The 15612-nt window shown below is 38.7% G+C and overlaps 1 long non-coding RNA gene across 6 annotated transcripts in view; it reads left to right on the top strand.

Annotated features, from left to right (window-relative positions):
* LOC112984399 (uncharacterized) overlaps positions 1 to 15612 on the top strand; it is a 271769-nt gene that overhangs the window by 119743 nt on the left and 136414 nt on the right. For 5 of the 6 annotated variants that reach the window (XR_010391427.1, XR_010391426.1, XR_010391425.1 and 2 more), the window contains one exon: positions 3114 to 3204. This is a non-coding gene — a long non-coding RNA (uncharacterized LOC112984399). The remainder of the gene's footprint in view (positions 1 to 3113; positions 3205 to 15612) is intronic. The other variant, XR_010391428.1, reaches the window with a different exon arrangement.

Here is a 15612-nt window from a genome sequence, read left to right as displayed (position 1 = left end):
TGGTTGTCCAGCACAAAATGAGGTGGAAGGTCACATGTACACTGTAAGAATGGAAGACTGTTTTGCAGTCAGTATCAAAATGTATATCTGTGGTTGGAAGTGATGTTTCGCCATTAGTTGTATATATAGAACTTTATCACCAAAAGTAAAATAAACCCCTAAATACTGTAAATCAGCACCTTTTTTGAAATCCAACATTTGTCTTCCTTGCTATATGAATTCAGTTCTATAAGAAGCAGTATTCCTATGTTTGTCTTGTACATAGTGAAAGTAAGTGCTAGTTCCCTTACACATAAATATGCCATCTTTTTGTGGATTGAGTTTCAAACTCTTTTATCAGCACTGATTGCTGCTCAGGGAAATGACTTCAATATATCAAAGCATGAAAGAAAAGAAGGCCAAGAATGGCTGGATATTTCAAAGTGGAATAAAAATTGAGCATTAGAATTCATGACAAATAAAAGCAATTTGTAGTACAGAGGTAGGCGTTGTATTAGATAAATGTATTTAAAATATTGCATGTAAATGAAATAGATATCTGTGTTTAAGAAGAAAGAACAGTGCAATGCATCAGCATTTAATAAGGTATTTGAAGGTAGTAAGAGACTTGTTTGAAAATAAAATTACCTATAATTCACTCTGGCTGCTTCAAAATTAATTTAATTTTTCCTGGGTAAGAATCGGTCCCATTTTCTCCTACTGAATAGTATTTTACTTTTAAAGTAGGCTTCTTCATTTAACTTTACTTTCAACATAAAATACTATTCAGTATTAGAAACAGTGGGAGAAGAGTCCTAGGAGCAAGCTTTTTAAAGACAGCACTTTCACTTCCTTCATTAGGGGGAGACAAGGGTAGTTTACCAGAAAAGGTGAAAAACACTTCAGGTGTCCAAAAGGGGTGACATTCACCATTTAATTTTTTTTCTCAAACATTTGTCTTCAGCTTATGAGTAGATCTAGTAGATATTTTCCTGTTTTCCAATGGAGATGTACCACTGCTTTGGCAAAACAATTTCTAAACAAAAGCAAGCTTATTCCTCAGTGACAACTAAGTAACTTTGGAAGCACATATGTTTTGTCACATTTGATGATATAACAGCTAGAAATGAAGCAAAATACAGAGAAGTAATCTTTTATAAAATAAATGACAAGACTGTATTGCTTACACAAATTTAGCATGTGACTAGATTTCATTGATATGGATTATTTGCAGTTTGGGTCTACAGAAGGACAGGCACTAGTCTGATTGTTTTAACAACATACTGCTAAATAGGTGTTCATTTACAAGGAAAATATTACTTGTCTTGTAGTGTTTTTAGGATGTTTTCATTTTTAAGATGTTAATTACTGATTGGTTTTACAAAACAGAAACACTCTGCACCATGATGTGAATGTCATTTGGGAGATGTTCACCATTTTCATTAGATACTAGTGAACTTTTTCTATTTGACTGAGAGCCCTGGGCTCTGGGCTTACTTAATGAAATATAAAATATATGTATGTCTGTGTGTGTGCAAGATTGAAATGGCAGCCCTTTCCCCTTTTCAAACAAGGAACATACATTACAGAAATGTAGACTATAGCATTCAGTACTTGTTTCCAGGGTTCAAACCTCTATATGTGATTGGCCTACACATGAGAACTTGACATTTACAGAGAGCATTATTGAAATATCCAATTTCATGTTTTCATAAACTCTCATCAGATTGCTCAAAAAGCACACCTGGGAAATCTGGACATATCCTTATACATTCCATGATAACTCTGTCCTGCTATCTCATCATCACAGGACTTCTTTTAAAAAAAGGGACCCATGATCACAATAGCCCAGAACTGATCTATCAGATTTTCTTACTTCATCCATCATTAAATTCTTTTGTCATTATATTTGGCTCAGCTGTATACAACACATTTTTCCCCTTTCTGTGACCTTCTTGTAAATTCTGATCTAGTTACCAGACATCTGAATCTCATTCTGTGCCAGGTGTCACTAGTTTTATGATTTCAGGACAATTACTAGTAATACAGGAAGTAAAATTTCCCTTAATGATTTGGCATGGGTGTCCTGTGCTATGGTGCAGGGAGATGGTTTGTTACTGTCAGCTGGATCTGCCCTTGCTGCCTCAGTATGTTCTGAAAGACACTGAGGCAGGCAGTGTGCTCAAATTTTTTTTAAAAGGAGGTTGCTTAGTAGTGATACTTTTGGCTAGTTGAAAAACAATAGAGCCTGCTAAGAATCTTTCAAATCTCACTGGTTTTTCATTTCAAAATTTCTTGTTTTTATGGTGGCAAAAGATTTTGAAGCAGAAACTCTCTTGTACTTTGGGGATGTTTCCTGGTCATCCCTAGATACCAGCTCTGAATATATCTTTTCTAGGCTGTAAGGAAAGTCACAAGCCTGTTCTGAAGCAAAGGACTTGACAATTCTTTACTGAGGGAGATTATAAGAGCACCTCTACAGCTTTACAGCCAGGCAACCCAATCTGAAATGTACTACTGCTAAAATGGCTTGTAAATTAATTTCAGTTGGTTTTAATCTGCATCACACACCTTTGACTTTCTTTCATATCATTCTGAGTTAGCTATGCTTAATTGCAGCAAATAACTTTATTTTCTGAAAGTTTTTATTTTAACTGTTTAGAAGGACTCATGGCTTAAACAACTGCCTTGGAAGTATGGCTGAAATAGGACTTCAGTTTGCCTTACTTCAGTCTAAGTGGTGGTTATCTTGTGGACTTCAATGTTACTGTTTAATGCATAATAATACAAATAAACTGATTGAACAGGAACACAATTTTTTCTTTGTGTTAATAACTTAGATATGAAATAAGTCTGTTGTTCAAATATGTAAGTGTAGTGACACTACACCTTCAATGACTATGCAGTGTGTCTTAGGGACCCTGTTGTACCAGTCCCATATCATTTAATGCTTGAGCTGTAAAGCAGACAGCATTCGGTATCTTATTTTGATCATCATTTGACACTCAGTGGCTCTTATAAACATACCTAGCCAGCTCATCATTTACCTGGACTTTAAATTTATAATTTTGACTTGTTTCAATCTACTGCACGATTGTTACATGTGGCTTTCTTCTATGAATATTCTTTTTCAGTAGAACAGCGAGTTGGCAACAGATCTGCTGTGAAAGTTGTGATCCTTTAAAGGACATATAATCTGCTGTGCTTTTCAAAACTCCAAAATAGGTAAGATACAATCAGATTTTATAGTAGATTGTGCTTTGCTAGTCAGGCACCATTATGGTTTGACAGGTATGATGTGAGACAATGAAACATGAATGACAGAACCCAGTGTGACATAACTGATAGGCCAACCTAGAAATTTAATAAAGAGTTCTAATAAGTTTGCTGTACTCCCCTCATCATTGTCCCCAACCATTCCCCCCTGTTATGTCAACGTTTGGGTCAGGTATTTGGTCTGAAATGGATCAGAAAATGCGATGGTTTGTTTATTCATGCAAAATGTGATAAGCATGTCCATGTATTCTTTCTGTGTATTCCAGATATGAATGGTGTTGTGACTGTTTAATCATTAGCGGTTTAGGTACCTGGAAATTATCTTGGTTGTAGATGGGCCAGTAGAGTAGCTACTGAATATATGGAATCATTTGGCCTACTTACATATAAAGCGCATGACTCTGATAAACTGTATTGTGGCTACCTATGACATGACTGGCTTCTTTCTGAAGTTCTTAGGTTTAAAAAAAAAAAGTTAAAGACATTATCCCAGTTTTTTCCCCTGTAACTCATCATGACTGTGGCTTATTCAAAAAATTACAAAGAAAATGTTTCCTTGTATACCCCTTCTGATTTACCTTCTTGCTACCATGAAGGTTCTCTCCTGGTTCAAGAAAAAACATTTTGGGAGGGGTTGGGAAGGGGCTTTCAATGAATGAGAGACTTTATTGCTGCTTATAGCTTTATATATGGGTATGGGCACCCCCACTGCCCATGAGGTGCCTGTATGTTGGCACGGTAGACATCTGCGTGCCCTGGTGGCAGGCAATATTAAAGCCTGGAACATGTGATAGTGCAGAAAGGATAGTGAATATGACTGGTGACGGTGACTGTGTTAGGCATAATATACTCACTCGTCTACATTGCAAACTGTGGTATGGCTGAGCCTACAGTAAGGAGCAGCACTCTTTCCTTGTCTCCCTGGAGTCATCTGAAGCTTGCCACAATGCAGACTTAGAGGTGAATTTTGCCTGGAATTTAGGTTCTAGCCTATATTCAAAGTACAGTATGCATATACCCAGTTGTTCCCTAAAAATAAAAAACTATTATCTCCACATGACTCCAATTTGAAGGTACGTTATGCCTTCATAATGAGGGAGTCCACAGATTTACTCTGAATACATATTTCACTTTAAATTCATGCCCTCCTTTATTCTGGATAACTTCACTGATGAAGGGCATTCAGGTAACTCTTGAGTCCTGAAATGTACTGGTTAAAGGCAGGAATAAACTGTCTGTTGCCTACGTATAGTAGAAAGACTGTAACTGTTCAGCCCCGCAAGCCTGACATATCTGGAATGTCAAGCCTCCATGCTCTTCCCTGCAAAGGGTGGGGGCAACAGAGGTGATGACTGTAACTATTTTGCAAGTAGCCAGATGGTCCTGTTCATTTCATTCACCTGCAGAGATAATAGGTAGCTCAGGAAAGAAGTCCTTATTGTCAGCTGAGATGTAAATGCTTCTGGACACAGAATATTGCCATTTAAACCTGATCTTATTGTCTCAGTCTCTGTCTGAAGTAATTTTCTTAGGCATGCTAGATTATGCAAACTAAATGTAAATAAAAATATTAAATGGTACTGAATTATGAGAACAGTAATATTCTGTCTAGCTTTTTAGGAAATAAGCCTCAGATACAAATGTTGTGATCAGATATTATATTGAATGTGGGTATTTGTCATCATAATGTATTTCTAGGGTATTTTTCTTGTAAAGCAAGCTATAGAATATATTTCATTAAATTTGACATATATATTTCTAGGGAAGAGGAGGTAAAAGAATGCAGCTAACTTTGGGCTCCAAAAGACATTTGGGGGTGATATGGTGCTAATGAATACAAATCTTTGTAGGTTATATTGAATGGTTGCATTCAGCAAGTCCAAAAATGTTTTCCTCTGAAATCTTTAACTCCATTCATTTGTATCAAAAGTCTCTAGCTGTGTTTTTGTCCATTTTCTAACCCTGCCTCCTATCTTGTACTTGTGTCTTTGTGGCTTTTCCCACAAGGATATCCAGAGGTAGGATCAAGGCAAATACCACAGCAGACTTCCCTGAAGCCTCTACCAGCTCACTGATGCACGCTTGTTTTAATTTCCTCTCTCTGTTCTTTTTCCTTTCCTCCCACCTCTCAAAGGTCATATGCTTCAACAGGCAATCCAGAGATGCCTTGCTAATTATCACATAGTAGTTGAGTTTGCTGACTACCATCAAAACCAAAAAAAGTGGTTTTCACCAAAGATAAAAAGAAGTTACAGAGGCACAATGGGATTTAAACAATGAAAAAAGGGCCAGATTCACCCCTAAAGTAACTCGTAAACTTGGCCATGTGTCTGAATTGTTTAGTTCACAGTTTCCTCTTTACCCATAGAAACAGGCATTTTTGAAACCTGGTGTTGCACAACCTATTTTTTGGCTAATGTCAAGCTTCTTGGCAACACTATTAAGGTAATATACTGCAGTAAGATAGTTAATGTTATGCATATGGTAATGCAATACATAACAGTTAAATGCTGCTTTTGAAGGTCAGTGAACCTTGAGGTGTATTATATGGTGCTCTGTATGGAAGAAGACATTCTATGAGAGAGATGCTCACTGACTGGGTTGAGGGGAGAATTGCACGATGCTATGATTCCAAAACAAATCCATTTTTAGTCACTGCTAACAAGAGACTTGGGAAACTTAAGTGAAAAATGGCTAGTTTGACAACATTCCAAGCTTAGGTTTGTGCTTATATAGCTTAAGCACCTTCCTGGTATATTCTTTCTCCTTTCTCATTGAAAAGAAAAATACCATGTATGGCTCTGATGAGAAAAGTATTTCCTGCTACTTGCCTTCTCTCTGTTCTTTGAAATAGTCAGTGAAAATGACAATAGATTAAACCTTTCCAGGTTACTAATGAACAACATCATCTTTTCTGGATTTCCTAGGAGTCTGTCAATGTCTGATAAATTTGCCCCACTGATTATGTTTGTGTGTACCTCTGGAGGAAAAGGTATTAGCCACTAAAGGTGCTTTACACCATTACAAAATTCATTTCCCCTTGGCCCATATCCCCAAGATATACCTTGGTTCTTCATCAGAGTCTGTCATTGTTGCAAGTCTCATCTTCAAGTGTGTTTGCAAACAGTTTAACTACTTTGGTATACCTGTAACATGGAGCTACCTCTTTTCCCCCTGCCCAGCCTCCATATAGACAGTCTAATTTATGAATGGGATAGTTAACTATACATTACAAATCATTAAATATTCTTAATTCTGATGTGGGGACAAATGAAATTTGTCATTAACAATTGAGTTTTAGGGTGAATGTGTGTGGGTGCATGGGAATATGTATGCTAGAAGAAATACATGCAGATTAAATCCAGTAGCAATTTTCTGTGCACCTTGTTAAGCAAAATACCGTATCCCACATAGCTCTTCTGATGCTCCCATTAGACAGTTTAAACTATACTATTCCATACTATCAAACAAAAGAAATTCCCTGGTGTAATGTTCCACAACTGAATTCTCAAAATCTACAGATGCCATGCTAACACCTTGGACTAGTCACATTTTCTCACTATACTGGATCATTGCTCAGTTTGCCAAGAGACAGGCTGCAACTATAAAGGGGATGTCTGGAAAATAAGTATATTTGCTACTTGTCACAGAGCAGTCCTGACTCTCTGGCAACATAACTGGCCTAAAGCACATGTAAAGCATGTGTGCAGCTGTGCATCAGGTGCTGAAAATACTTCTTGATGAAAATTGTTGAAAATGTTGCCTTGTTGCTCTTTTTGTCAGAAAATGCAGACTCATCAGACACTGAAGTCTTCTGTGGGAAGATGTCATCTTTGCTAGACTTTATAGTGGAATCCTTCCAGGGATCCATGATGGAGTGGCTGGTGTGGCTACATCTGTGACAAGGGCCATAGTTTCACAGTTCGTTTAAGCCAGCATAAGCTGACTTGACTGCTTAAACAAATGTTCCTTAAACAAATGTTCCCACCCTCCCTTAGTGCCAGCAGCTCATTCCTGTCTTCCCTTATGAGAGCTTAGGTTGGCACATGAATGGGCAACAAAGTGGGACTGACTGGCTTAAAATTAACCTGGCAGAATAAGACTGGATTTGTTTTGATATAGTTTGCTGATGTGGTTCACCATCTGGCCTTGCAAAAATACTTTTGTTGGTGCAAAAGAAGGGAGGACAATACAGATTGAGGTTAAATAGAGAGCGAGAGCACAGAACTGCTTCTTTCAGTGGTAATATTGGTTTATGGAAGTTTAAAGGCTTTATGATACTGTGACAATAATGTGACCAGTAATTCAAAGGAAGGTCTATGATCCAAAGTCAAACACAAGTAGGTGGAAAGCCTTAAAGAGGGTTTGACTGCAAGAACCTGTCATTATTTTTGCATGTGAAAGGGAAGAACAGTTATTCCCCTTCTCTATCCATTCATACACAACAAGAAAAGATGAAAAAGAAAGTACAGGCTAAAGTAAGTTATAATTTAATCAGTCCATATGGAGGTAAAATCCAGAAGTGTGGAGACTTTATTCCTTTCTCCCTCTGCTACTTGACTGCTCTCCCTGTTTTCCAGACTGGAATGTGCCAAAAATAGTTTCATTTCCATGCCCCAAAGTGTTGTGTCTAATTCCAGCTCATGCAGCCTGGAAACAAAGCAATCTATTAACAAGGGGACAGCAGGGAGAGAGGAATGATTCTCAGTTGAGTACTCAGGGTTGAGGTCAAGTTAACTTTTCTTTCTTATTGATGAGTGAAGACACAGTAGAGTCAGAGAACACTAACAAAGGCATTTTGTTTCTCTCTGTTTACAATATAGGGCAGTATTTTACTTTTAAACTAGGTTAATAGTATTCTTAGCTTCTGTCCTCTCCTTCCTTCTTGCAGATGCCAAAGCATGTTGAGTTTCTGTTTCTACCTCACACTGGAAGCAGCAGTGTATAAAAGAATAGATGAATTCTTGCAGTGTCACATGTAATGTCCTTTGCTGCCTTTGAACATTTGTCATTTTGATCATTACACACAGTACAGTTTGAACAAAGTAACTAATCAATCCCTTCTCATTGTGTCCTTCACATACTCTCTGGTACCAGCTTTGTTCATTTCCTTTTTTTTTTTTTTTTTTTTTTTTTTTCCCCCAAAATTGTGCAGTAAACAGTACCGTAGGTCTGCTCAGCATTAGGGGATGGCCTGCCATTCTGCTGTGCAAGAAGGAGTGTTGCTGTCAGTAGCTGTCACCTCACTCAGTCAATCAGGAATGCTGCCGAGATTCATGAGGATAAGTGGCTTCCCGAGGGAAATATTTTGTACCTTATTTTACTTTCTGTAGTGAGGTGCACCCCACACACTGAGAAGATTTCTGGAGCACTAGAAGGACTCCCTGAACATTATTTCCTCCACTGAAAGCTGGCCCAGCCTGGCATATATGAAAGGGGCCAAGTAGAAGCTTATTGCTCCATGTTTTCATTGGCTTTATGTAGACTTGTGGGGGTTGTCCTGACGAGACTGGGACAGTCCTAACTGTGTCTGGACAAAGTGTAAGCAATTTTTGTGGATAAGCCATCTGGAAATCCCAGCCTCAGCCTTCACTGACCCCAGCCCCTCATGAGAGAAAAGGGGTTACTGGCTGCTTCTGCAGTGTGAATTGCCGAGGCATGGCCTGGGGCTCTCAAAGAAGTCATGGACCCTCTGGGACAACCTCAAGAACTGGGTGTAGCTCGGAAAAGAGAAAATCTGGTAAAGTTTCTAACTTTTTCCTTGAGTCACCTGGCAACCCGAATGGGGTCAGATGCTTGCTCAGCTGTTGTAAGCACTGTAGTTCCCCTGGCTCACAGAAGGAAGGGGATTGTCTCAGTGAGAGAGCTGCTGGCATGTGAGTGCCTGCCTGTAGCCGTGGGTGAGCTCATAGCACAGAGCTGGGCCCTGACTAGCATTGGGTTTGAAGGAGGAGGGTGAAAAAAAGAGGGGGGAGAAGAAGTAATCTCATTTTTTACGTCAGGATTGCCTTTTCTCCTGGACCATAACCCATTCCAAATCCCTTTGTTAAACCATGAATACATTGTATGCTAACCAAATAATTTCTCCTATTATACTTTACATGCAATAAAATTCCTCAAATTCAAAGGTCACCAGCCAGACATGTAAAATGACTTCATGAATGACTTCAGCTCATTAATCATGCCTCAGTGTAGCAGTGGCTCTCCCCTGTTCATTAGAATAACATTTTTTTGCACTTTATGGCAAACCATCATTATAATGCAGAACAAGGACAACAGAGTGTGAAAGACTTTTTTAATGAGACTTCATAGCTGCTCATGGTGGGACTTCCCATCCTCCTTGCTCTTGAAAGAGCTGTCTGACAAAGGTTCAGAAGGATTTTACCTGATGAACAGAGCCAGGAAGAGAGTTTCACAGGGAAAACTGTCAGTGAGCTTACAGAAAGCTGCGTAAACCTGGCTGCCCTGTTGGCTGAGCTGTCAGTCTTCAAACAAATACAGAGAGAAAATCTTTAATTGTACTCACCACACATGTGACCTTTTATGCTGTATTATTGTCATTTGCAGCAGTTCTTAACTCACTCACAGAGAAAAAGCAGCAGTTCAGGATTTCCAGGATCTTGAGTGGACTCCACACTTAAAAAGGACAGACTCTGTAGTTTAATAGTAATTACTGAGGAAAATAACCTCTTCACCAGAACCTCTAAAACTCAGCTGTATCATCAATGTTCTGTTAGTCTAATATTAATTTAGTCCAAACCTTGAATATACCAAAAAAATGGAATTGTTCCAATAGTGCTGGACTAGACAGCTAATTTAAATCTCCCTTAATAAATATTTTAAGGAGTGTTAATAATATTATAGTATCTTTCTTCTTTAGCTGAAATAATGAAATTGCAAAAATGACTTGTAAAGTTTTGGGGATGTTCATTTTTAATTAAAATGTTCTCCTTCTCTGTTTTCCCTCCGGAGTGTTGCGACTTTGTTAAACACTAGAAAAGATAGCAAAGTTTCTCACAAAAATAAGTACCAGTCTGACTACTGAGCTCATGATTCTGTAACTTTTTCATTTCTTGTCTGTGATGCCAGTATAAGATCTCCCCCCAGATAAATACTTAAAAAGCCAGGGCCTAATCTTGTTCTCCTGCTCAACTTTAAACTCCCTTTGAAGGCAAATCAAGTTTTAATTCATATGGATGCAAAACGTTCTGCATTATGCTGATAGAGAAGTAACAACAATTATGAGACAGGAAGTAGCTAATGGAAGCTGCAGTACCTTGTGGTATTGCCAGTCTCAAGAGGTAAAATAAAATGTTATACCTGATGAAATCATAAGCTATTTTTAAAAGAGTATAGTGCTCTTTTGGCCTGCCATCTGATTGCTCTCCATTTTCGATCTCCAGTGTTTGTGATAGTGACTGCTATAGATATTTTTCTCTCCCCACACCTCTCATCTCCTATGGAGTAATTAATTTCTACATCTAGTTTCTTAATCAATTCTTTTCTTCATCCTTGAATCTGTTCCAAACCTGTAATCTCTGTATGTGCCCCTAGTCACTAAATCCTCAAATGAACTCTGCCCTAGTAGTATTCAGCAGACGTCTTCCCAGCTTTGCCTGTGCTCGTCGGAGGTTCTGCACATCCCACTTTTTCTTGCTCACCGTCTCTTTCCGTGTGAGCACTGGGCGGGCCTGGGGCAGAAAAGTGTCGTCTTTCAAGCTTGGAGCTATGGAGAGGCAGTGTGCTTTTCCACTCCCCCAAGTACTCCCATCAACATTGTGACAGGCAAAAGAGGTACTGAAATAGAAGAAGCGGTTCAAAGTATAAGTCGTGGTTACTAGGATGTTCATGAGTTCCTTTCTTCAGCTGCTGTCTTGCCCAAATCATCAGACTACCTCTTGCAGCTTCTATTGGTCTATTTTCCATCTTTCTCTCCAATCGGCCAAGAAAAGACCCTTTTTTTTTCTTGTGATCTCTACTCCTCTTCCCCTGGTATTGCTCTGATCTGCTTTGTCAAGTGATCAAAGCCCCTGTTCAGGTGAGCTGTTGCTTAGTTACCAGCTGCTTGGAATTCACTCTTGAAAAATTGCTTTGTCTTGAGAAGTAGTCATATCTTTGTTCCTGGGTGCTCCATTTAAATGGATGATCAAAGTTTATCAGCCCTCTCTATTAGCACTGTGTCAGGTGAAAAAAATTTCTCTTGTCACCTTCACTGGATTTTAGGTCAATTTGGAGAAGAGAGACCAGAGAAAAGGCAAGAATGTTCTACAGTTTAGAAAGGAGTTTGTCAGAAAGGAGTCTGATAGGGAAACACACGGATGGTCTCCAACACCAAACAGAACTGTACGTAAGCAGACCTCCTAAATAGTTACAGGAATTTCTCAGTGTTTGTTTTTCTTCTTTTTGATTAATGCCTCTAGAATTGTATTTTTCCATAGACATTGGGGAGAAGCTTAATTTCATTTTTCTAAACTAAAATAGCTCACAATGATAACATAAATAGAAGAAAACATGCAACAATCTGAAACTTAAATCTTTTTGCACCAAATAAGCAGACCTGACTAAAGAGGAGCATCTGTACTACTGACTGCTGCTGTTGTCCTTCCTCTTTTCCAAACTTCCTCCTGGAGGCAGTGCAAAAGTTGTGTATGCACTTCTCAGTGACGTGGTGCCAGTGTACTGCCTTAACTTCACATTTCCTCTTCAAGCGCACAAATGAGAAGACAGCAAATCAAGTGCTGAGGTTCTTTTGCCAGCTATGCATTAAGCAAGAGGCCCACTGATGTGTAGAGTGGTGTTCAGACCAGACTGGAGATCAGGCACTTTCAGCAGCATGCACATACAACAACAGGATCAAAAGCAAAGGCAGACTTTAGGTGAGAAATATGGCCATAAGCCTATACAACATCTAGCAGCATCAGCAGACGCATAGGACCAGTCATCACCAGGATCCTATGAAATATGCAGAAAATTATTGATGTGTGTGTGCTTTATGCTATATGCAGGTAGAAGACTGCAAACAATCCACAAACTGTAAAATAAGACATCTTCTTATCAAAGTTGGCAGTGACAGAAATAGCAACATCTGCCAGCTTTGTTCCTGGTAAGGAACCCATCCCAGCATTGTAAATGAATGACTGATGTATTTTTTTGTGATCTTCAGTGGACTTGTGGGTGAAAAGGAAGCTTAAACTTCATGTTGGTGAAGGTTTTCCATCAAATAATGAAAAACTCCTGATAATTCAGTGGACGGTGAGATTCTTTGGGCTATCTAAGCATCCAGAAATTTCCTTCAGCTTCAGGAATAGTTCAAACTAGATTTGGTTTTTTAAATTCATTAGACTTTCTTTAGTGACACTGGAAACCTGTGGCCTTGTTATAAAACAACCCTCCTTCCTCCATGAATGTACAATGGTATTAGAAAAAAATAGATGTGTTACTTTTCTCTCCCTGACGCATTCTTCAGTATCTACTGAGTTAAACTTGGATATCACTATCTGAATTTACTCAGACTACCTGTGTACTGGTACATTTGGATTAGCTGGATGAATAATAGGTGTACAGAAGAGGTAGACTAGGTTTCTCAGATCTTTTGAAAGGCAGAATGTAAGTTATCTGAGCAAAATAAAAAAAAAATACTGATGACTGGGTGTTTGCACGTCTCAGTTTTCAGGGCATATAGATAGGAAATTTACTGAAATATTCTGTGTACACATTGAAGCTGCTAGAGATTTTTTTATGTGACCCAGCTAATAACTTGATAATACTGGCAAATCTCTTATGTTAATGACTGCTCTTGTCATGAACCTGACTGGATGTCTTGAAATGACTTGATTTACTATGTCCGGACTCACCTGAGCCAGAAGGTGCTGAGATTAGCTATAATTAAAATACTCCTTACCTTTTGAGTACTCAGGTGGGATGTCAAGTCAAGTTCAACCCCTGTTCTTACCACTGATACAAATCCAAGACAAAATCAGTGAAGGCAATGTTGCCACTCCAGAATCTCACTGTTGTAGAAGCAAGCTTTGGTCCCAACATGTCCAATTGACTTCCTATCCAAATGTAATAACGAAAGAGCAGAATATTGGCATGTTCTACGTGGGAACTCAGTGACAATGACAATTTGCTGCTATTGTTATGTGATGACATCCTCTATAAGCAAATTTTGGCTTCATATCATGAAAAACAAGTAACTAAGTTTCACTTTGTCATGGAAATGTTTAAAGGTGATAGGACAAGAACACTGCTGAAGCCTAGGAGTGGTAGTAACTTTGTGTGGTCTTCAGACTCAAATTCCAAGCATGACAGTAAAAAAAAAAAAAAAAAAAAAAAAGAGTACTTTTATGATATGATGAAGTGTTTCCACAATTAGAGATTGAAAAATGTGGTAATGGTCAGTTCTGGGCAAGTATTTTTTCTCTGCAGTCTTTAACTGGGTGCTCCGTCCATTGCGAGAAGGTTAAGCAAGCTTCAGAATGCATTGCAGCAGATTGGGGGGTAGGGGTGTTTAAGCCTATTAAACTGAGGTAATAGCCAATTTGGAAAAAAAAAAAAAAAGGTGAACAGGGAGCAGAAAGAGCAGAGGATAACTTTCTGGTTATTTTAATTCCAAAATACATTTCTTATCATTTTGCCTTTCTGTCAATAAAGTAGCTGTCTAATGTTAATATAGTATTCTATACCTATACAGCATCTTCTACCTATTGATCGCATCAAAACAGTTCTTCAGCATACCTGCAGTTTCAGACTGTCTTTCTGGTTATGCCAGTTCTTTTTCCTAACTAACTTGTTTCACCTATTTTAATGAATTAAGTTTCATAACACTGTGGAGAGTTAGGTACACTGGGCCGTCATTTGTAGGATTCATTCAAACTTCATTTTAGAGGGTTGGAATACATTTACAGTTAATCTTATCGGATTTGTACAAAAGGGAGTAGTGATATTGTGTGTAGATGGCTTTTTGAAAAATTTCATCTTTGATGGAGATTCTACAGCACAATGCACCTCATGCAGGTGCAAAAATTTGATGGTTGCTGAGGAGTGTCACGAGAGATGCTGGGGAACCAGACAGAGGATGGGGAGGGGAAGAGAGAGGAGCTGGTTCTTTAGTGTTCCTATAGGTTCTGTGCTTCTCTGCTTTGATCTCATCCCTGCTACTCTTGGAAGCTATCTGCCATCAGGCAAGGTTGAGGACCGCATATACTTTCTGTGACTCCAGCTTGCCCCAAAAATACAGCTTTCATATTATGCACAACTTCAGGAGGAAGAGAACAAGCTCACTCCTCTGGTATATCAACTTAAATGCATGTCTGCATATTTCTCTGGCCCAGTGGCTCAATTTTTACACTTTTTTTTTCCAATTTTCCCTTTGTCCTATGTCTCTTCTTTTTTAGGTTTGGTAGATATAATCCTGACTTGTGCCTTGAAGTCTTCTGTGTTTCCTATATCATATTTTGGAATCTGTGAAAAAAGCAGAATGGAGTGGAACAGACTAATGCACCAGACCTGCACGCTCTATTCTTCCTCTCTTCAAGCTCAGGGGAAGGAGGTGCATTGGCATCCTCCCTTCCAGCTTTTGGCAACTATATACTTTGCAGTCTCTCACACTATTCCTTTCTTTTCCGTCTCAAAAGACTGTCCGAGAATGGATATTCCCTTCTTTCTTTCTCCCACTTTGTGTATTTTTTCCGTCATGAATATTTGCTTTGATTTTGCATCTTCCTGCAAACCTTTCTTTCTAAGCTGCTTATGGGTCCTTTATTCTGGCAGCGCTGTACAGGCTGAAGCAGGGGCCTGCCGACTGGCAGTGGTTCTGTCGCTGCATGGGATTTCTTCTGAGAAGCTCAGCAGCTTGGAGGAAGGGAATGAGGCAGGCCTGGAGTAGGAATTGGCAAGTGGTAGTAAAAAGAAAAAGCTATATTCTTCCAAGGTGCCAGGTCTACAGCTTAGGTCTACTGTGATGCTGCTGGTGCCGGGTCTGCAGTTTGAGAAAGTTTTCTTCTAAGTCAATAAGTTCAATTCTACAAAATAAGTAACATTTTAAAATGTTGATTTGTTTTCAGATAGAGCAGCCAGGAGGTTTCTTTTCTTTACAAGTGAAAACAGGCTGAGTTCTTGTTTCAGTTCACCCCCTCCCCATTTTTTCAATTAAAAACAAAGCTGTAAATAACATCAAGAGTTCCTGGAAACCAGCAAGAAGCAAATTTTCACTGGTCTATTGATTGAGTGCTGAGCTATATTTTCACAATATGAAAATATAAATGTTGATTTCTGTGACTAACAAAGTAACCTGACATCTGAATATGGAATATATTCTTCTTCTGAGCTTTTCTTTTAGAATAGAACTATATTATG

Source organism: Dromaius novaehollandiae, chromosome 13, assembly GCF_036370855.1.
Source record: "Dromaius novaehollandiae isolate bDroNov1 chromosome 13, bDroNov1.hap1, whole genome shotgun sequence".
NCBI lineage: Eukaryota > Metazoa > Chordata > Aves > Casuariiformes > Dromaiidae > Dromaius > Dromaius novaehollandiae.
Note: the sequence above shows the minus strand (reverse complement) of the source record. Positions and strands in the feature narration are given on the sequence as shown.